We start from the raw sequence: 24,024 nt of genomic DNA, 5'->3' as shown, positions 1-24,024 counted from the left end.
AGTCACTTCACTTGCATTTATTCATTTAATTCTTACAGCACCACTATGGTATTAGGCGCCATGATGATCCCTACTTGAGATGAAGAAATGGAGGCACAGAGACATCAAGTAATTCGCTCAAGATCACACAGATGGTAAATGGCAGAGCCAAAATGTGTACCCGTATAAAGCTCGAGAGTCTGCACTCTTCTGTTTCTCATTACTCAAGTAATAGCCAAGTGCATATCATAAAAAAAAGTTCAAGGTGAAGCAACACTGGACGGGTCACTTCAGCATTTTATGCAGAATAGAATGGAATGTTCTCTGCACAAATTGAATATATTAATATAATTGATATCATGCATATCTATTTGTTGAACTTTCCAGTATTTCCTTTGTTATTAATTAAAGAATGTTGGATTGAGTTATTCTTAGGGGAACATCATCCTAGAAATGAGGTGATCTCCCCTTCTAAGGGACTTGCAACTCCTGCCATTGCTTTGTGTGTACCTCCTCACTTGCAGGAAGATCCGTGTAAGATCTGTGTGCCGACACATGATTTGCTAACGAGGGAAAAACTGTGCATGTATGCTTCCTTGCTTGTCTGTTTTATCTTGTATTAGTGACACAGAGGGCCTCCTTCGTCTGTAGTGTATCGGTAAATCTCAGATCTTTGTTCCCTGTCCGTCCATAAATTTGTTGGAAGTATTTCATTACTGTAATCACTAAGTTTACCAAATACCAGTAGCTGCTCTTGTGTGTGCATAAATATTTCCTAGGATTAAATTACTTCTTCCACTTTAGAGCTTCCATTTAAAAAAAAAAAATGATAGAGCTTCCTTTTTTGTCTTTATTCTTGTCAAAAACCCAAGTCCTTTTTCCCACCTGAGTGATAATCAAAAGATCTATGTGCAGATGAATTAAGGAGAAGTGTAATGGTTTTGTGCTTTCAATCTTATTATTAAATTCAAGGTGGGGGGGCGCCTGGATGGCTCAGTCGGTTGGGTGTCCGACTTTGCCTGAGGTCATGGATCTCACAGCTCATGGGTTCGAGCCCCGCATCGGGATCTGTGCTGACAGCTCAGAGCCTGGAGCCTGCTTCGGATTTTGTGTCTCCCTTTCTCTCTCTACCCCTCCTCCACTCGTGCTTTGTCTTTCTCGGTCTCAAAAATAAATAAACATTAAAAAAAATTTTTTTTTAATTCGCAAGGTCGGATATCTTCCATTGTGTTTGTAACAAATACATGTTAGTGGGTTTCTAGATCTAATTCAGAAAATAATCCAAGATGGTTCTCGTATTTTGTGTATATATATTTCTACTGTCCAGTTCATTTGCTAACCGCAGCATTAGGGTTTCATCGCCAGCTGGTCTCAGCCCTGAACTGAAAAGCTTTGGTAGACCCGAGGACAAGATGAAGCCAGAAGGGTAGCACTACCAAGCACTTTCACTGGACAGAGTAACCTTTCTTGACCTTTGAAAAACTGTGACGTTTCCCAGACTCCGTTTTCAAAAAGAAAACAGAAACGTCAAATACATATCTTTTTAAGAAGCAACTTTTGTTCTTTTTACCAAGTAAACTGTAGTCACTTACAAATATAATGGCCAATCCCTAGTCTATCATGGTTGGAGGAAAACCAAGGATAAGAGTCTAATTCTCTTTACAGCCCAGCTGGCCTCATACAGAAGGAATTCTTTTCCCAAGCCACAAGCTGTGCCCCACCGGCTTCATAGGGGCATATGTGACCGCTGGTAATGCCAGCCCACTGAAAGAGAGATGGAACAGTGCAAATCCATTAACACTACTGGAAAATAACAGGACATTTATTCTGCTGAAAGTAGGTTAGTAGCATCATCCTCATGCATGTTGCTTCCTTAAGCAGAACTGATGGAGGCAGGGAGGGCACAGAGCAGTACCTTCTGAGGTCTTCTGAGTTTCACTTGTTTGCAGTGTATAATGTGTCACTTGCCAGAATGCAAACACATGAAAATAAACACGTTTCCCAGAATAAAAAATTCCTGAGGCACCTTTTCCTTTTGAGAAGAAATATTGTTAGAAGTTGTCTACCCAGGGGTCAGCCAACTTTTTCTGTAAAGGGCCAAATAGTAAATCTTCTGGGTTTTGCAGCCATGAGGTCTCTGTCACAACTACTCAGCTCTGCTATTGTTGCATGAAAGTAGCCATAGACAATACATAAATGAATATGTGTGGCTGTGTTCTGGGAACGCTTTATTTATAAAACTAGGGGAAGAGCTAGATTTGACCCGCAGCCCTTAATTTGCCAACCTTTGCACTCTAATCTAAGGATCTATTTATTTTATTCATCATTCACACCTCTCGGTAGTAAAACAATACTTACGGTCTCATAACTAACATTTATGACACTGGCAAAACCCTTTACATGCATTAGCTCATCTAACCCTCACGACAATCCCATGGTGCAAGATCTATCACGACTCCCATTTTATAGAAGAGGAACCAAGGCGTTAAGAGATAAAATAACTTGTTCGATGCCCTGAGTAAGAAGCAAAGCCAAGATTCAAACTCAAGTAGTCTTGGTCCAGAGATCATGCTCTTAAGTCACAAGCCATACTGACTCCCAGGGAATATTTTGTGATCTTCCTCTTTAACTTTGGAGACAGACTCTGTTGTGAACATGAATGAGATACTTTCTCCTCCAGCACCAGGAGGGCAGACATTCCATCTACCTTGTTGACTCGCTCCACTCCCCTGCCTGGCTCACCGGACATAGCCAACAGACACTGGGCAAATGTTGCATCAGGGGATTAACTCTCACGCTTGCCAGGGCCACAGGCCAGTCCCCAAAGTAGCTAAACATTGACTCAGTAGCCATGGGGTCCTCCAGAAAGTCGTATACTGCTTAGGCTGACACAGTGTCGGCCTCTCAAGGACATGTCCAGCATGTATACGGTTATATTTTTTGCTTGTCTTTATTCTGTCTTTGAACTTGCAAGTATCTGTTATGAAAACCAGCCTCTTTGCAGACTATCTATGCAAAAGAAGTAAAGGAGAAAAGGATAAGGAAGAGAGTTTTGATTTTAGCAACACCAAAACGATAATGAACATTTTCATGAGCATTTATTATGTGCCCAGCACCGTGTTGAACAGATTACATACATCTTCTTATTTAGATCACATTTTAAGGCAGAGACAACTACCCTGATAAGGATTCAGGAAACAAAGGCTTTGGATGACTAAATAACTTGTTGAAAATTATAGTTAATATTCCAAGGTACAAATTTTTTACTTCAAAATCTGGATGCTTAACCACTGTATGACACTGTCTTCACTGAGATGCTCCACGGCTTGAAGCTAACATAGATGGAGAACTTGTTTGTGTAACACAGTGTGCTGCATGCCTAACATGGATTATCTCATTAAATACTCAGAGTAACGATGTGAGGTTGAGATCATTACTTTCTCCATTTATTAATGAGGGTCAGGGCGCCTGGGTAGCTCGGTTGGCTGGGCACCCAACTCCTGATTTTGGCTCAGATTTCACAGTTCATGGGTTTGAGCCCTGCATTGGGCTCCCTGCCAGTGTAGAGCCTGCTTGGAATTCTCTCTTTCTGTCGCCCTTTCTCTGCTCCTCCCCTGCTTGTTCACTCTCTCTCTCTCTCTCTCTCTCTGAAAATAAATAAACATTTTAAAAAATGAGGAAACCAAGGTCAAGGACTGTTTCTAAGAAAGTTCAGGGTGTAGCCAGATTATGAACCCAAGCAGCTGTCTTTTTTTTTAAGTTCATTTATTTATTTTGAGAGAGGTGGGGGGAGGGAAGGAGAGCATGAGCACACGCACACACATGAGCGGGGTAAAAACAGAGAGAGAGGAAGAGAGAAAAATCCCAATCAGGCTCCATGCTGTTTGCACAGAGCCAGGCGCAAGGCCCTATCTCACGAACCATGAGATCACGACCTGAACCGAAATCAAAAGTCAGACGTTTAACCGACTGAGCCACCCAGGTCCCCCCGAAGCAGTGGCCTCTACCTCTTAAACTCAACACTACTGCCTTCATCGTGTCGGTACTATTTTAAGGATAAAGGTAGACATGTATTAAGGGCTCTCCAGGATAATGGAACTTTACAAGTGTATCTATTGGATGCATTTTATTCTCGTAACAACCCTGGGTAATATCTCTATCCAGTCCTCACATTTGTAAAGCACTTTCCAGTCTGCCATTCATTGGGTCCCCCATAATAACCATGTGGGATAAACAGGTCAGGCATTATTATTACTGTTTGACATATGGGGAAACTAAAGTTCGGAGTGGTTAAGTGACTTGTCAAGGTCATGCAATAATTGATGACTTTGTGACTCAAACCCATGGCTTCTGACCTAATTTAGTTCAGTGTTCTTTCCATTAAGCCATGTTCTATGAAACCTTATTAGGAGTTCTTTGACCTGTAACTGACATTATTTGATCTCTTTCTAACATGGTATTTTTTTTTTCCAACTGGATTATTTAGTAAAGTATGTATCAGAAGCCTTTAACTCACTTGAGCCATTTTGAATGGAAAATAATTAACTCCTTGTTGCAAACAATGCAGACCTGAGAACTCACAAGATGCCCTACCAAAGCTGAAGCATACTTGACGAATGACACAGGGTTCCAACAGGAAGCAGATATAAGAGCTTCTCGGAGAGACATGGGCAAGGGCTAAGAGTGGAACACCCCTCTTTCCCACACCCTGGTGCCAATACGGTGGGGCACTGTTCCCACCCAGGCCTGAAAAAGGCAAGGAGAGGGAGAAGTTAGAACCAGGGACAGAGGGGCTGTGCTGAGAAGATCATCTAACAGGACCTTCATTCAAACAAGGGAAGCGGCCCACACTGACCCACAGGAAGGAAGCCAGGGGAAGAAATACCCTGACCTTCCTCTCCTCCTCCCCTTAGTCTTCTGAAACTGAATCCGGGCAGAAGCCAGAGGAGAGGGAGGCCCTAGATGTGCATAGTACCATCAGCCCTTTGAAGAACTGGGAGTGGGGGGCGGATCTGCAGGGACAATCAGAAGAGCCCCCCCCCCCCCCCGCTGTTCATAAGCTGCCTTTTTTTTACCACCAAACTTGATGATTGAAAATGGCAAAATGCAGATACACTTTCAGCTCTCTGGAACTGTAATATCTACTTTGGCTTACCCAAGTTCCTTTAAACCTGAGCTGGTTTATAGTTTCTCCTGGATCTAACTGGCTCACTACCAAATTAACAATCTGGAGTGGAGGCAGGTAACAAAGGGACAGCGAAACGACACCACCAAGCCTGTCCACCAGGAACAACTAACAGCTCAAGCCTGTAACCAGTATTATCCCAGGCCCGTCGCTCACAGTAAGAGTAACCGTGAATGTTTGTTTGACTTCTAAAAGATGAATTACTTTTTCTTTTTCCCTATGATTCTCTTTGCAAATCGAAGACATTCTGCATGGTACAGCATTGTGCTTTTCACATCTTAAAGTTACAAAGTAAAAATTCGTGGTCTGACTCACCTTTATCAGAAAGCACTATTGGTGTTTGTCGTGAGACCTGAGACCGCTGTCTTCAACAGTGTGGATTCCTGTAGGGCTCTGTGGGTCCCTTATTTACAGAGCACAGCTCTGCTACTGTATTGCTTCTTTCCATTTCCCCAGGTTCCTTTACACTTTTCTCTCTCTCTCTTTTTTTTTTTTTTTTTGTCATTGTCGTTCTATCATGTTAGACTGGAGGCTCTGTTTCTGATAAAGAAAAGGCACCATGTGTCTGAGGGACAGCGTAGGTTTGAGCTGGGGCCTCCTGATTGTCACTAAATGCCGAAGGAAAAGCCATTCCTGGGAGGGTCCTATGGGAGAGTCACGCCGCCGTCTATCTTTCAAGGTCAGATGCGTAATTGCGGATTTCAATGGGTGAGTCAGGCAAGTGAGTTCACTGTGCCTGTGATCTGAAGACAGAGGCTACTGGAGAAGGCTTCCCCAAACTTGGGTGAGAATGAAGCGTTCTAACATTTTTCACCACATAAAGATTTTTAGATTGGTAACTGAGGAAGCCCAGTCATGGGAAAAAGAAGAGCTTGATTAATTAGCCATTTAAAACAAATATGTCAAGGTTGGGGGAGAGGAGGCCTTCCCCGAGTGGACCAAAAAACAGGTAAAAATGTAAATGTTACGGGACTCAAGTCTGAACAAATGCTCAGTGAATGTAGATGTCAATAACGAATCATTCTTAATGAGTATTATTAACTTCAATAAAGATCTAGTTTGAAAGTCATTCTTTTCCTTTCTTTTATCCCTTACATAGGGATAAAAGCTTACCTTTTACCTTTTAGCTCTACCCGTTCTTGTGATGCACGGCACAGGGCGTCAGGGCTGGCACAGAGCTGCTGCACCCTAGATCTCTCCAAAACTTCCCAAAGGTGGGCGCCACACCAGACTACTGAGAAATGCCCAAGTTTTCTGTGAATAGGACTTTAAATATGGACTTGGCCACTTTTGTTGTCCCCTGCCCACAAATGTTACCAAAATGTCTAGAGGCATGGAATTGAGGATGTAACTGTCAGAGTGGCTCAAAACTCACCAGCCTCAGAGCCCCAGCTCTGGCCAACGTGGGGGCAAAGAGCCCTCGCTTTAGAGAACACACTCTGTTCTCCACAACCCTACCGTTCACCTTGCCAATGTGCCATCACCCGTCTCCCGTGTTTCCATGTAGTAAAACCAATATGAAGAAGATCATCTTAAAGTACCCGTGTTTCCAAAGGAAAGGAGAAGAACTTGAGGAATAGGAAAGGAAGGACATTTTTAAATTTTTTTTAACATTTTAAATGTATTTTTGAGAGAGACAGAGAGACAGAGACAGAGACAGAGCATGAATGGGGGAAGGACAGAGAGAGAGGGAGACGCAGAATCTGAAGCTGCTTCAGGCTCTGAGCTGTTTTTAGCACAGAGCCCAATGCGGGGCTCGAACTCAGGAACTGCCAGATCATGACCTGAGCTGAAGTCACACCCTTAACCGACTGAGCCGCCCAGGCGCCCCAGGAATGACAATTTTTAAATTGCTAATATGTGAGGAAGCTTGGTGGGCCTGGTATTGAAATCACGAAGAACAAGGAGGGTTTTATTTGGCCATGAGTTCTGGTCCACAGAGTATCCATTCTGCACTTCTAATATATCCTTCGCCTCAGTGAAGGTTGCATCTATCTGGCTAAGTCATCTTCTTACTCTGAAAATGTAGCTTTGGGAAGAATGCAATGTCTAGGGTACCTTCCTAGATGCCTCTTTCCTAGTTACCCTTTAAGTACTAGTGTTTGGCAAAACATCATGCCAGCCCTCTTCTCATCCTGAGCACCCTTCCTGCTCTGTGGCATCCGTACTAGATGGTGACAGACTACTAAGCTCTGTTTCCTTCCCAGACTGTATTTCCACCTGCCTCCTGAGCATCTCCACTTGGCCTTCGAACCATTGTCTTGCCTTCAGACTCATCTTTGCTGTTCTCTCTTGCAGTAAATGGCATCTTCGTCTCCCCAACCTGGAAACTGAAGTTTCATCCCTGACCTGTCCCTCTCCTCTAAGCCCTCCTTCATCCTGCGAATAAGCACTGTCATCATTATCTTCTGTTTTAACCCATCTCTTGCTCTCCACTCACGTTGTCAGTCCCTCGTATAAAATCTTTGATGAATCCCCAGAACACACACGGTGAAATCTACCTCCTCGCCACAGCTTCTAAATCCTGCCTTCCCAGATTCACTTCTGTTCTTTCTCCCATCCCACACCTTTTCCTCCAGCTTTTCCAGACTACATGCAGACCCCTGAAATGTCATCCTTCTGACACCCAGGCCGTCGCTCCTGCTCTCTCTTCTGCATCGGATGCTCTTCAGTTCTAATTCCACACATAATTTGTGCAACACTTGTTCCAGCATTTCAAGCTTTGTGCTAGGAATTTGGGATACAAATAAGACACCATATTCTGAAAGTCTCCACAATCTTCATACGAAACACAGTGAAATAGTTCTATATAATATGATAGGCCAAGATACAAGGAAGTACAGGGTGTTAAGGGAGCACACAGAGTCACAACTACTTGGCCCTGCACCTCCTTCTGACCATGTGCCAGAGTCACCCCTGATCTACCTCTGACAAATAATTGCTGTCTCCTCTGTGTTGTCACAGAACGCTGCCCACACTTACCTTAGGAAGCTTATTGTTTTGTGTTGTCGTTGTTTAGATATCTGCCTTCCTATTTTGAAAGCAAGAATATTGTGCTTTATTTATCTGACAGCCACATGTCAAGCACATGTAGTGATTACTGAAGAAATGAGTGAGTAGTGCCTGAACAACAATAGCAGCTTAAGCAACCCCGGCAGCCAATAAACTCACAGACATCAAAGCCGGTTTTACCTTCACATCTTATTTATACAGTGATCAATCTGGAGGAGCGTTACATCAAATTGTTTGAGCTACGCGCACATACACACACACAGACACACACACATGCATACATTTGTATATGATGTTATATACGTATATACTCATATATATAATGTTATATAGTGAGGCCCCAAAGGGCTTATAGTTGTTAATGAAGACATAAATATCTCATTTATCCAGATCTTTGAACAGGGACCTAAGGGATACAGATATCTTATTTATAGTTCAAGTTCAAAAATTGTGGGCAAGCTTTGAAAATGTGTTCTTTCCTATGGACTGGACTGTGCACTAAGTGCCTACCATAGTTGCACAAAACAGGTACTAGCTAAATATTTGTTGAAATAGTGTGTTTCCAACAAATTGTAGCACCAGGTATTATCAATTTTGATGAAACTGGCAAGTGCTATCTTTACAAAATGTTCAAGAAAGCTAAATTATAGGAATGTTTAGCTAAACTATAGCTAAACTATATCTATGTCACTGTAAAAATACACAAAGATGAAAATAGAGGGGAGCTCATTAAGGTGACTATAAAATACTGAAACTATTTTTTAGCTCTGATTAGTGTAATAAATCCAAAGATATAGTAGGGAATGTGAGAATTGGCTTTCTGTGTAAAAGAAGCTCTTAGATAAAATACCTGACACCAAAAACTGATGGAAACCTATATTCCAAATTCATTCTGTTCAGTAAAATGCTACACCTGAATCTAATCTGGCTTGGTTTTTGTTTTTGTTTTTGTTTTTGTTTTTTTGGTGCTAGTGTCCATTGATGTTTAGTATCTGGGCTTTCTTGCTAATCATATGACCCTCAGTAAACGATTTACGTGTTCATTGTCTCAGTTCTTCCCATTTTAAATTCTAGAAAATAATCCCTGCGTTACCTCACAGAAGGTGCCTGGGAAAGTCCCTTGTAAACTGTCAAGTAACCTGCAAAGGTGATGAGTTCTTATTCTGGCCAGAGGGAGAACAACATGAACAAAGGTGTGTGACACTTCATTTTAAATTGAGGAAACCGCAAAGAGTTGGGAACTGCTGAAAGGTGGGTTGAGAACAGGTGTAAAGGGTCAAGTGGAAACCATTTAGATCTTATTCTACAGTCAGTGGGGAATCACCAAAAATCTTTGAGCAGGGAAATAACATAATTAAACCTGTATTTTAAGAGCTAATTTGGGGCGAATTGGAAAAGGAAGATTGGAGACAAGCTAATCATTTATGCATAACCCAAGCAGGACATAATAAGGGCCTGATTTACAGCAATGGCTATGGAAACAATGAAAGAATGGTAAAATTAGAACTCATTTTATAAATAGAGTTAAACATCATTTGGTAATGCTGGGCAATAGGAGATAAGAGATGGTGGGGCTTGCTCAAATTGAGCTGATGGCCTTTGGTCAAAAGAGGAAACCAAGAAGATGCAAGTTTACAGGAGAATCAGTGCGGTCTTGAACATCCATGTTGTGGTGTCTATATTTATCATATCCAGACCTGTGCCTGTACAATTATAGATGTTCAATACATTTTTGGTGAATATATCAGTGAAGAATGGGAGAATTAAAGACTGGGAGATATTCAAGGGGAGGTATCCAGAGAGGATTGGAATTGGTTTATATGACAGAGAAGAGAGTGCTAGAAATACAAATTCTGAAGTCAGCATTAAGCAAATAGCATCACTGAGATCTGAAAGGGAGAAGAGATGGAGGCAAAAGAGAATTAATTACTCAACTCTAAGAAAATAGGATTATGTGCGTCCAATGCACATAGAGTAGGGCTCAATAAAGAGCTATCTGTTGAATGCATGAATGGAGGAATGAATGAATACCAAGTTTTCAGGAGTAAAGGAAGTACAGTTAGGAGTCTTGTAATAGCCCTTTGTTTGGTCTGAAGTGTTTTGTCTGAATCCCATAGACTAATTCTGTAATTCATCCTCTGGCTATATGAGGAACCATGAACTGTAATGCCTAAATTTCAGGCCACCATGAGGAATTTCTTCCCCTTGTCCTTCTCACTTCCACATGTTTTCTTTCCAGTTACTGAAATCTATCATCAAACTGCAGTTGTAACAGATTATTATTTCCTTAAGACTACAACAGTGACAGGAACTTTTCATAACAGTTTTCCATGCACTAAAAGTGGGCCAAATAGAACCAAAATATTCACTCTACTCCATTTACTATGACTCGTATATGCAACACAATTCATAAGAGGTTTTGGAGTTATTGGTCCAATACCTTGACCATCACAGGGAAGGCCAGTTTGGAGAGAGAGGACATTTCAATCTCAATCTGAGTTGATTTTTCTCTTATAGGCCCAGCATAGACTGGCAGATGAGGACAGCGGGACAAACTATATGTAAATAATAAATTAGACCTAAAGCTTTCAGGAGTTATAATGTAAAAGGTTCATATCTATAAAAGTAATATTTAAAACAAATTAAAGTACAAACTAGATACAAAACAACATGAAAAAACAATTTCTAAATATTAATTATATGAAATAAAAGTCTAAAATTGATTGTTAAAATTCCAGCAAACTAAAAACTTCACAGTTTATAAAATGTTAACCTTATCATCCTATTCTTTCACCACACATCCCCGCCCAAGAGCAAAGCCTTTCATGGCTAATACATGATCAATTTATTTGCATTTACCACTGCCCTTTGGCTTTACCCACTCTCTGAAGAATTAAATGACCAAAGGACAGGCTGAAAGGAGGTAACAGAAGAAATAATAATACTGGAATAATATATGAACCAGACCACCGGTCACTGAATAATCATGAGTTGACCATATTCCTAAAATACAGTCATCGTTTATCATTATAGTCCAAGAAATCTCGTCTCTCAGCTAATAAAAAAATTTTCCTTAAAATTACTTCTAAATGTCAGATGACTGTAATTCAAAAGATGAGAACATAAAATTAGTATCTGTTTTCAGAAGCACCATTAAGGCCTTTTAGTAATTTCACTGACTTTTTAGATTTTCCAAGTGAAGATCCACCTATAGACGTTTTTTTTCATCTCATTACTGTGTGGAGGAAATGAACTTTGAGCAGCTCTTGTCAGCTCAGGGGCCCTGATTGGTTTGAAGACTATTTTCCCTACAAAAGATGCCCCTACTGATTTGCTATAGTCATCTGTGACTATTAAGGATTCAGAAAGTTAACTGCTACTGAGATGAGGAGCTATAATTCATAGAGGACCTAGGTTAATACGACAAGAAAGAGTAGGAGATATGTTGAAACTACTTAATGAGAAAAGGATCAAACATAGTTTAAATGCATGTGTTATTTGTAAAAATCTGAGAGAGTATTTTAAGGTGAGGGGGAGGACTTTTTTTTTTACTCTTTCTTTTTTTTAGTATTTTAAGTTTTCATTTAAATTCCAGTTAGCTAACATATAGTGTAATACTGGTTTCAGGAGTAGAATTTAGGGATTCATCACTTACATACCAACACCCAGTGCTCATCGCAAGTGTCCTCCTTACTGCCCATCACCCATTTCGCCCATCTCCCTACCCACCTCCTCCCCAGCAACCCTGTTTGTTTTCTTCACGAAAATGTTTGCTTCTTTTTTTTAAGTCTGTTTATTTATTTTGAGTGAGAGCGTGAGCGGGGGAGGGGCAGAAAGAGGGGGAAAGAATCACAAGCAGGCTCCACGCTAACAGTGCAGACCTCGCAAACCTGCAAGACCATGACTTGAGTTGAGATCAAGAGTCGGGGGCTTAACCGACCGAGCCACCCAAGCGCCCCTAGAATGTTTGCTTCCTAACTGAAAGCAATTTACTATTTTTAAAAAATGGATTCAATAGGGGCGCCTAGGTGGCTCAGTCAGTTGAGCGCTCGACTTTGGCTCAGGTCATGATCTCACGGTTCATGGGTTCAAGCCCCGCGTGGTGCTCCGTGCTAACAGCTCAGAGCCTGGAGCCTGCTTTGGACTCTGTGTCTCCCCCTCTCTCTCTGCCTTTCCCCCATTCCCATTCTGCCTCTCTCTCACAAAAATAAGTAAACATTAAAAAAAATTTTTTTTAATGAATTCAATAAAGAGTAAAGGAGGGGCGCCTGGGTGGCTCAGTCGGTTAAGCCCCTGACTTTTGATTTCAGCTCAAGTCATGATCTCATGGTTCTTGTGTTCGAGCCCCACATCAGGAGCTCTGTCAGCTCTACTGGCAGTGTGGAGCCTGCTTGGGATTCTTGCCCTCCTTCTCTCTCTGCCCCTCCCCCTTCTCAAAATAAATAAATAAATATATTTTTTAAAAGAGTAAAATAAATATTGAAGCTACTTAAAAAAAAAATGTCATCCATAGTTAAATGCCTGTGTATTTGTTAAAAGCCCAAGAGAGAATTTTAAGGTAAGGCAAAGGACTTTATTTATTCCTTCACTTTCTCTAAAAAGTTTGCTTCTTACAGCAATTTACCATTTAAAAATGTTGTATGGATTTATTCCCTAAAAAGCAAAGAAAATCAGATCATTTCCCCAACCATGTGTACACCATATACAGAAATACGAGTTTATACTGATGCATGGATCAAAGTTTCTTGGAGACCAAAGGACAGCAGTAAATTCTAATTCATTACATCTGTGCCACATAAACATCGCAGGACTTATCTGCAGATCTTTTAATTATTGGAGAATCTGGCCTACTTTTAATATCCCCTTTTAATACTATTACCATAGAGTATCACTGCTATTTGTCCTTGTGAGTTTCTGAAAGAGGAAATAAACCACATTACCTTCAGCACTGAGGTGTATGAAGTTTAAAGATGGATTACTCTGAACGCCAGAATTTTCTCTGCATTTTCAGCTTACTGTTGTAGTTTCCCTCTTTGTTTTGTTGGCCTTACTTAGAGCCCCATATCTGAGCATAGTTCTTGGTGCGTTTTCTGGGGGGCAAGCAAAGAACAGTGTACGCCATCTAGTGGCTCCGCTCAAAATTGCAACAGTCGAAGGAAGGGGAGTTTGAGCAGGAAGCAGCAGTGAGTGCAGCCATGGCAATTGACAGGCAGTTCTTCTTCAGCATCTCCGAGAGCCTGAAGAACACAGAAGTGGTTGCCGTGAATTCCAGGGGGAAGCCCTCACCGCACATAAAAAGATTCAATCTAGGAAGTTAATTTAAATAGCCCACAGTTAAAATCCTACTTTACTCCGATATGTATCTATAATTACTCTGCTTTAATGAGAACTTTTTCTTGCCTGCTTAGTACTGGAATTAATATTACTCCTGTAATACTTTGTTACAGCATGAAGTAAGCAACTTGGATGAAAGAGGAAATAGGTTCCATTTGTGATCATATGCTAAATGAATTGTGTGTCTAAATCATCATCAACCAAAGCTGTGGTTGCCAGTCTGTGAACTCCTGGAGAGCCACGGAATCATTGCAGAGGGTCCTTGAATTCACCTCACAAGGCTTTTCTCTGTAGACTGAATCTGTGATGTCATCTACATACATTGGATTCATAATTGCAATTCAAATGTAATTAGTAAAAGAGCATTACTAAATTATCAATTGCTTATGGTGTTATACAATTTTCATCAATAAATACAGGTATATCACTTTCACCTAGGGACCTTGAAAAAATATTTATATTTATATGTAATTTACATTAAAAAGATAGATTTTTTAAAGACATATAATGGTCCTGATTTCAGCAGTCCTACTTCTAAAAATTTGTTCTAAGGAGATAATTATTCATGTTCAAAGATAGTCACTTCAGTGTTGTTTATCACAGCAATTAACTGGGCTCAAACTTCTGCTTGACAGTTAGGGATTGTTGAATAAATTTTATTTTTTTTATTTATTTTTTTTATTTATTTTTTTAAATTTTTTTATTTATTTTTGGGACAGAGAGAGACAGAGCATGAACGGGGGAGGGGCAGAGAGAGAGGGAGACACAGAATCGGAAACAGGCTCCAGGCTCCGAGCCATCAGCCCAGAGCCGGACGCGGGGCTCGAACTCACGGGACCGCGAGATCGTGACCTGGCTGAAGTTGGACGCTTAACCGACTGCGCCACCCAGGCGCCCCGAATAAATTTTAATTTATTTGTCCCCCCCCCCCCCCCAGATAGCTTACCATTAGTTTACCATTTACCAATAGTTTATTAAAAACTATTAATGAAGATCTATATTTTTTGAAATGAAAATAGTTTACCATATATTCACGGTGAAAAAGAGCAGATTAGAAAAGCATATATGTCATGATCCACCTTTATCTATTTGTGAGTAGGCAAAGAAAAAGTCTAAACGGATATTTTTAATCCCAAGGGGAATAAATACTGTATTTTATCAAACATAATATGAGAGAAAGAAGCCAAAAATGCCCACTTAGTTTTTTGACCTGAGCAAGTAGAAGGACAGAGTTGACATTGACTTAGTTGGAAAGCAGAGTGTTTGGAGGGGAAAACCAGGGATTTGTTTGGTAGCGTGTGACGTTGGAGAGCCCATCTGATACCCACGTGGAGCTCTAAAGTCATGTGGCTGGAAGACCACCGAGGTAGTGAGTATGGGTAGAGGTGAGAGGAGATTTAAAGGGCATACTTTTGGGGCATGCCAACGTTTACACACTGAGAAGATGAGAAGGAAGCAGTAAGGAGTAGGACCAAAGAATGGCAGAGAGGGTAGAAGGAGGATCCAGAGAGAATAGTCTCCCAGGAGGATACATGGGGAAGAGGCAGTGATCTACTGTGTCAGATGCTGCAGATCGATCCTGTGAGATGAGCACTGGATGTTAACGCAACAACAGCTGTTTCAGGGGAATGATGAAGCTAAAAGCCTAACTGGAAAGTGTTTAAGTAGACATGGAAGGGGGAAATTGGAAACTTTGAGTAAAGACAACTCTTTCAGGGACTGTTTATGTAAAGAGAAACAGAGAAATGGGATGGGTAGGAAGAAGAGGATACTGATCCAAGGAAAATTTTTAAGGTGGCAATTTACCAGCATGTTTCTCTGCTGCTAGGAGAGATCTGATAAACAGGAAAAGACCGATGATATGAGACATGATAATGTTGCTGGGAAAATATCCTTGAGTAGTTGAGAGAGAATGGAATTCACTACACGAATAGAGGGCTTGACTTTAGAAAGGAGCAGCGACAGCCCATCCATCCTTAATAACAAAAGGAAACAAAAGCAAAGGCAGTGTATAGGTAATTTGGTAGGTATGATGCTGGGAGCCTGTGGGAGTTCTTTTCTAAATGTTTCTATTTTCTTAGCGAAATAGAAAACAAGGTTATCAGCTAAAAGCAAGTCAAGGAGCAGATGTTAAAGAGTTGGAGAGAGAACATGATGTGCAATCATCATTTAGGACAGAGGTCAGAAAACTTTTTCTGTAAAGGGCAAGAGAGTAAATATTTTATCATCTGCAGGCCGTTAGGTAGCTGTCACAACTATTCACCTCTGCCATTGCAACATGAAAGCCACCATAGACAATACATAAACTGATGGGTGTGACTGTGTTTCAATAAACTTTATTTACAATAAGAGGCTGTAGGCCAGATTTGGCACAAGGGTCATAGTTTGTGAGCCCTTGACCTAAAAGAATGAGATCATGAATAGTCTAGAGAAACATGGTAGGAATTTCAGGCAACAATATCATGAATTTAAAATGAGGTCTGTTCTGGGGCACCTGGGTGGCTCAGTCAGTTAAGCATCCAACTCTTGGATTTGTGAATATGAACCCCCCACCCCTGTAGGGCTCCATGCTGACTGTGTGGAGTCTGCCTGAGAGTCACTATCTCCTTCGATCTCTGCCCCTCCCCCACTCACTCCCTCTGTCTCTCATGAAATAAATAAAAACTTAAATAAAACTTATATATATATATAAACAAGTTTTATTTATATATATATAAATGTTTTAAATAAAAACTTATATATATAGATATAGATATGTGTGTATATATCTATCTATATCTATCTATATATATATATATATATATATATATATATATATATATAAAATAAGGCCAGTTCTAAACCCAGAGCAAAACCAGCCACTTCCCTGTCACACATGATGCCATCAGCCTATCGGTCCCAAATCTACAGTCCAGCCACCCTCCTGCCCAAGTCAGCGTGCACTGCCTGCCACATACTTAACGCCAAGTCAACATGCCTTCACCTCAGATCAACAGAGACTCAAACTGAGACTCTCCCTCAGATTCCAGCCCCTGTACTTAAATGTGTGCAGAGAAGTGGGCATAATTTAAACCACAGAATGAAGCAACCCAAATGGTGACACAAATTTTGGGGAACATGTAATGGATGAAAGGAGTGTGTTGGGTTGGGAAGGGCGCCTGGGTGGCCCAGTGGGTTAGGCATCTGACTCCTGATTTCGGCTCAGGTCATGATCTCACAGTTCATGAGATCAAGCCCCAAGTTGGGCTCTGTGCTGACAGCAAGGAGCCTGCTTGGGATTCTCTCTCTCTCTAACTCTCTCTGTTCCTTTCTCTCTCTGCTTCACCCCTGCTCATACACTCTCTCTCTCTAAATAAAAAACATTAAAAAAAGTAAAAAAAAAAAAAAAAAAAGGAGTGTGCTGGGTTGGGAACATCTTCAACAAGCACATTGAAGAACAATGTATATAGCATGGTTTTGGTTACTAAAAGAAACAAACCCAAACCTGGCCTCTTATTTATGTATAAGTTTGAAAATGGATGGTGGGAGGGCTGGTCTGGATACCACCCCTGGAGAGGGAGGGTTGGGGAAAGGGGAAAGGAGGCCTCTCCTTTTACATACCCTTCCTGTATATCTTTTTTAAGTTTCTAAGACAAAGGGTGAATTAAGCAAAGAAAAAAAATAAATTAATTACTAAAATGAGGACTGTTCATGTGGTGGTATAAATATCTCCAGTCACATTCAGTTGTGTGGGTGTTGACATAGGGCTGGACATAACCAAGATCTGGTTTGGCACCATGAGTATGAACAAGAGAGTTGAGTACATAAGCCAGAAAATGACTATGGAGATGAGCAATGAAGTCCAAGCTGAGTCAGGGGGTAGGTGCAGACATGAGGGGTAAGGGCTCCAAAGGACAGTGAGAAGGAGGTGGGCTTAATTGATTTAGGCCTTTCTATTAATCTTTGATGCTAAGATATTCCTTCTGAGGAAAGAGGACAATTCATTAGCTATTTTAGTGAAGAGTCAGAGCTAAATAGTGATTCAAACTTTGTTGGGTCACAATGCACAGAGCAGTCATCATTCTGTAGGGTAGATGTAATATTACTCCCTATTGTATCAACATGAGGGGAAAGATAATGCAAATCCAATTTGGAAGTAGTGTTTGAATGACAACCTTGCTTACCGTTATGCCTAGTTTCTTAATTATTAGAACTATTTCCTCTCTTCTTCTCCTGGATTGTATAAAAATTTTCTTGCCCCATCTTTCTCCACAAATAATGCTTATATCGTTAGTGGTCTTTCTTTTTTTCTTTTGATGTCTCGCTTTGCCTCTTAGCCTTTACACGTGGTTATGTTTTACTTTTTCTTGGGTAGACACTTGAAAGTGTTCCTACTCTTCATGTTTTTTCCCCTATAGAACCTTCTCTCTTTCGTTGGATTTATGAGCTTTAAGATGATGGCTGTTTTTATTTTAGCAGATATATACCCAAGTGAGGCAAGGATGTTAGCAAGATTGAAAGAGAGGATCTATTACCTGTTCACACACTTCAGGCTTTACTCCCCTCCCTAAACCTTCCATGCTTCCCTGGTAAGAGTGGTAGACTCTTTGGTATTTGGGGAACTCTATGACCTTGTCTCTTGCTAAGTTTTCAACTTGACATCCCACTGCTGCTCAAACTTTACACTCTAGCCACACAAAACTGCCTAACGGTTCCCCAGCCACCATGCCTCTCTGCACACAGATGGCATTGACTGGAATTCCTTGAGCCCCTCTGCACCGGTTCATTTCCCATTCTTCCTGCACAGAACCAATACACGTCCACCTGCGTGGATTTTCCAGGACAACTGAAATAATTTCCCAGGACAACTAAAATAATTACTCTTCATTTGTCTTGTCTTTCCCTGAATTTTGGACCTCTGTCATATCATTAACTATAGTCTGCTTTGCACTAAATGTACATACGTGTGTAAATTTTTCCTCTGATGGGTGTGATCAGGGTCTGTGCTCATGTTCTTCTCTGTTTCACACACAGCACATAGTAGGTGTGTGATACATGTTAAGTAAAAACTAACTGAAATCTCTTACCCTCATGCACTGTGTGTTTTTAGGAAGTTAGTTTAAACCACTGTAAGCACCACCGATATGACTCTTGAAAATGTGGAGACCTGGACCACTTCATCCTATCCACATATCCAGATGTGGTCTTCTGGGAACCACACATTCTGACTCCCATATGTCAAAACTACATTTTAAGTCAATTCTATATCAAATCTATGCTTTAACAAGTCCATACTTTTATTAGGTAGCTAATATCACAAGTAATGGAATTTTGCTTGTCTGGAAATGCTTTGTCTTTTGTAAAATTAAACAATGTACAAATACTTGGTAGTGGAAAGGGGACAATAAAAGAACTAACTTTTATAGCTTGTTGATAATGAGCCTGGTGCTTTACGTAAGTTATCCAACTTAATTGAATCCTTACCATAGCCCTTTGAGGTAGATATTATAATCTACATCTTACTGATGGAGAAATCAAGCCACCTAAGCTCACACGGTTAAATGATATAAAACCTAGATCTCCGTGACAATGTACCATCTTCCCTTTTAAGACGTAAATTGCACATAAGTCTCCACTACTGAACCTAGTAGCTAAAGCCACATGCTTATTGAATTACTATTTCACCTTAACCATATTGCTTTACATTCTCCATCTGAAATTTAGAAGTATTGGTTGTGAGTCACAGAAATACAGTTCAACATAACTTAAACTATTTCATCATCAACAAATATTTACCGGGTGCCTACAATGTGCCAGACATTGTTCTAGGCACTGGGGATTTGGTGATGAGTATGACAGTCATGCAGCATGCAGCTAGTATATTAGTATAAGGCCTACTTGTTAGTATAGAAATGGTTTATAAACAAACAAAAAACCTATATCGCGGTAGGCATTATCGAGTGCTATCAGGATCATTACAGCGGGGTAAAGAAGTGGTGAACAGCAAGGGAGTCCTTTTGTAATGGGATTGTCAGGGAAGGTCTTTCTTTCTAGCAGTCACCTGAATAAAGTGACAGAGCGAGCCATGAGAATACACAAAGGAAGAACATAGAGGCAGAGAGAACAGAGTGCAAAGGCCCTCAAACAGGAACGTGTTTGTGGGGGTGGGGAGACCACATAGAAGCCAGTATGGCTGGAGCACCCCTGGGAGGGGAGAGTGAGAGAAAAGAAGGTTAGGAAGGTGGCCAGCAGCCAGGCCATATGGTCCTTGTAGGCCATTCTGAAAACTCGAACGTTTATTCTAAGGGTGACAAGATGTAAAGAAAAGACCGAATAGAAATGAGTGTCATCATCTGACTTGACTCAGATGGAAGGATCATTGTGAGTGTTCTGGAAAGACTAAGCCAAAAAGGAACAACAGCAAAAGCAGGGAGGCAGGAGGATACTGGAAAAGCCCAGGGGAAAGAGACCACATGGGTCCACATCACCAGGAGGGCAGGGCAGCACATGGCCTTACACACGACTCAGAAACAAAACTTTGACATCTTATCAGGATTCTTTCTCTGTAAGTCTCTTTTCTCCTCACTGCACAAGCTCGTTTGTTCAGAACTGCTTCTCTGTTGCCACAAGCAGCTCCAGGATCTGTGGTCAGTAAGAAAAGGTTTCCTCTTGTCAGCTCCAGTTCGAAAACCCCTCTGAAGGGACTGGCTGAGTCGTGGGACCAACATGGGACCAATCATTCACTGTGTTCATTCACCAGCTTTGTGGTCCAGGGAGTTGGGTTGCTCTAAGGAGAGCTGGAAGGGCCAGCAGGATGAAAGAAGTTTGCATTTTCTGTTTTTTTTCTTTTTTTTTTAAGTTTATTTATCGTGGGAGAGAGCACACATGCACGCTCACGTGTAAGTAGGGGAGGGATGGAGAAAGAGAGAGAGAGAGGGAGAGAGAGAATCCCAAGCAGGCTCCAGGCTGTCAGCAAGGAGCCTGACATGGGGCTCAAACTCACAAACCATGAGATTATGATCTGAGCCAAAATCAAGAGTCAAATGCTTACCCAACCGAGCCACCCAGGTGCCCCATTTCTGGATTTTTTTTTTTTAAGATATGAAAGGCACCCTGTGAAGATGTAGAAGGAAGTGATGGCTAGAGAGACATGGAAGGCAGAAGCACATCACCACCTAAGCCGAGGCTCAGGGACTTCTTCCCTCTTCAGATTTCTTTGACATAAAGCTCCTTCACCACTGCATTATTCCTTCCAAGTGGTCTCAAATATATCTATGCAGTGTTTCAACTCGACTGTAAATTTTCTGAGGAAATTAAAAAGGGCCATAGTGTCAATTTGACAAATCCTCTAGCACCTCTGACAGGACAGACTTGGCCACTAGTAGATCCTCAGGAGAGATTTACACATTGATTCCAACCAGAGGAAATATGGAACCCATGACTCTCCAGCCAAGAGGGTTCCTCAGAAGTCCAGAAGCAGTCTTGTCATAAACATATGCATCCGTAATCAGTTTATTGAAAGAACTTCACTAAAAGCAACTTGATTTTTCCTAACCACTGATTTTTCAAAACCTCTCTGTTGGATGTCACACCCCTCCCTGGGGCTTCAACCTCGGGACATTCTTTTTTTTTTTTTTTTTTGAATGTTTATTTATTTTTGAGAGAGAGAGAGACAGAGCATGAACGGGGGAGGGTCAGAGAGAGAGGGAGACACAGAATCCGAAGCAGGCTCCAGGCTCCGAGCTGGCAGTACAGAGCCCAATGTGGGGCTCGAACTCACGAACCATGAGATCATGACCTGAGCTGAAGTCGGACACTCAACCGACTGAGCCACCCAGGCGCCCCAAGACATTCTTAAAGCCTCCTCAGTTATACCGGATGTTAAATCAAAACCTTATTCATTAAATACACTTGAAGATTCTGTGTCTCCTATTGTATTAGAGATTTCAATACACTGGGTTCAGTGATTCACTAGAAGAACTAACAGGGTCAGCATATAGTTGTACCCACAGCTGGGATTTATTACAGTGAAAACATATAAAGCAAAACCAGCAAAGGAAAAAGGTGCACGTGGCAAAGTCTGGAGGAAACCAGGTGCAAGCTTCCAAGAGTCCTCTCCCAGTAGAGTCCCCCTGGACACACTTATTTCCTCCAGCATCCAATTACAGTAATACGGTGAAATGTTGTCTACCAGTGAAGCTCATTAGAGACTCAGTGCTGGTCAGCTAGATGTCCAAAATTCCATACTCCCAGAAAAAAGGCAGGTGTTAAGGATAAACCACTTTGTTTTTCAATTTGGGCACAAATAGCCACTCTTAGTTAAGGTAGTGGGAACAACTCTAAAATCTAAATTCCCTGATATCAGCCAAAGGTCAACTTTTCTAAGAAAGGCCAGGCTTTTCTATGGGTAGCAGTCTCAGGCCTGCTGGGTTAGCCCTTTCCTATACCAGCGTTGCCATGAGGGTGAGAAAGGCTGACCAGCCCTGGAGGAAAACTCGGCCATCCTGAGTAACCTGGTTCTACCAGGAATAGATCTGGCAGAGGGGAAGGCACAGGGAGAAAAGCTCTTATTTGCCTAGTGTTTTTAGAACTTGGCTTTCAGGAGACAAATGCTTTAAGCTGACTTTGTTTTTGATGAGCTGTCTTTATGGGTTCTGTTATAAACCTCTTTCTGAAGACTTTCCACTATACCATGAGCTGTCCACCACACAGCTTCTATTAGGGTCACCTTGACCTGGAAATTAATATTCTTGGATCCTTGCATGGCAATTTTAGCCAAGCAAGCTTCCCAAGCACCAGCTCAGTGCACAGGCAGGTAGTAGGTACTGTTGCCCCACCAAATCCACAAATGCAGGCCCCTTCTGACCCAGCTCTCTCCCTCCACATTCCCATCCCAGATGGCTCCTACCAGCTTCTTGCCTTCAGACTTCTCCTTGTGCCTGCCAAACCCCAAGAGACAAAGAAACATCTGGCCCAAGAATCTTCCACCAGTCTTTGATTTGTGTTTGGGGTGGAGGTGGGAGGAAGGAGTATTCTGTTCTCCTGCAGATGGAAAATGTCCAAGGTTCCCACAAATTCCCACAACATTCTCTCAAGGAAAACTCCCCACTTGCTAACAGTCTTCCACGTCATTGTACATGCAGGCTAAATAGGGGTGTCCAAGTGTGCATGTGTGTGTCTGTGTGCATGTGTGTGTGTATATATACACATGTAACCAGACAGAACAAGTTTAGTCCTGCATAGATGGCCTGGAATATATCTTTAGATTAGCTTCAGCCTTAGGGTATCAGCCTAAATTCCAAGACAGGAAAAGTGCCAAATATTCATGCACATTCATAAATATATTTATAAGTAAATATCACTTAGCATCCAATGACTGTCTAGTTTTGCCAGTAAAAAATGGTGCCAAAAAAAGGTGAAAAGGCAACTTCAGTATTCATAGTTTTTCCCTACCTGTCTCTCTCTTTAGATCCACACTGTTACAATTCTCCACTTTTCCCCAGAAATACAGATTTCAGAACTTTCTCAAGACAGTTCTGGGTGCCTTTCCATGGCAAATACCACCCAACTTGGGCTCATCTCCTAAGACCATGGGCTGCACTTTAATTTCTTTTGTGTGTCATAAGCTATTGACTTTGTATAATTGTCACAGCTAGGCTCAACTGCCCTAGTATTTCCCACATTTGACACACACAACCTTGTGTGAATGTACACAGACACACACCATGAAACGGCCATGGAAGGAATGTATAGCAAATCCTTCTGAATCCTTGCAGTGAAATTTCCTTTGAAGTCAAATAAGTGCAATAGCATAATAACACAAGAGCAAATGCAGTGAAGGATGGTCTGCAAGAAACAAAAGTATTGTTGGCTGTTCTGATAATCCTACCAACTGCTTCTGGAACTAGCAGGTGACTGCAAATGTTGGGAGAGACTTAATTAGAGCAGAGACCATTACTGCCGGTTGTCTAAGGAGAGAGTGCTGCAGAGGGAATCTGAGTTGGGCCATAGGACAGCTGCCTAAAAAGACAGCACAGATAATGGTCCATCCCTTTTATTTGTTCCCACATTCCCCAAACACGTTTCCTCAATTTGGAAATTGATCCAATTTTAATAATCAGTTTTTATAAAATACTCTAACAAAAATAAAAATAACGTCACCGGCGTCTAGTCCAGGTTCTGGCACATGGGAAGAGCTCAATAAATATTTCTTGAATCGATATTCCTTTTTCTGACAATGACTTTGGCTGCTGTGACAACTTGGAAAATGCATTTTTAGCCTTATGATTTAGCTTAAGCCTCTCTTTCTCCCTGAAGTTTTAGTCATTTCCTCCCTGGAACTTCTATTGCTCCTCTCCAAGAGCACCGTGTGTCCTGTTTCCCTGTTCGTATGTTCTCTTACACTGTGAGATCTGGAATACAGGAATGGTGTCCCGGAGTTTAGCACAGTGACTACTAGTTCTTTAATACATGTTTTTGAATCAAATCAACGAAAAAATAGTTGATCGACAAGTGATCTTGATATCTCATGGGTT

At 41.3% G+C, this 24,024-nt stretch overlaps 1 protein-coding gene across 1 annotated transcript in view; it reads left to right on the top strand.

Moving 5' to 3' along the window:
- KLHL14 (kelch like family member 14) overlaps nt 1-24,024 on the top strand; it is a 102,395-nt gene that overhangs the window by 43,725 nt on the left and 34,646 nt on the right. The gene's annotated exons all lie outside the window — the stretch shown is intronic.

This window comes from Panthera tigris, chromosome D3 (genome assembly GCF_018350195.1).
Source record: "Panthera tigris isolate Pti1 chromosome D3, P.tigris_Pti1_mat1.1, whole genome shotgun sequence".
NCBI lineage: Eukaryota > Metazoa > Chordata > Mammalia > Carnivora > Felidae > Panthera > Panthera tigris.
The sequence above is the reverse complement of the archived record's forward strand: the minus strand, read 5'-3'. Positions and strand labels throughout refer to the sequence as shown.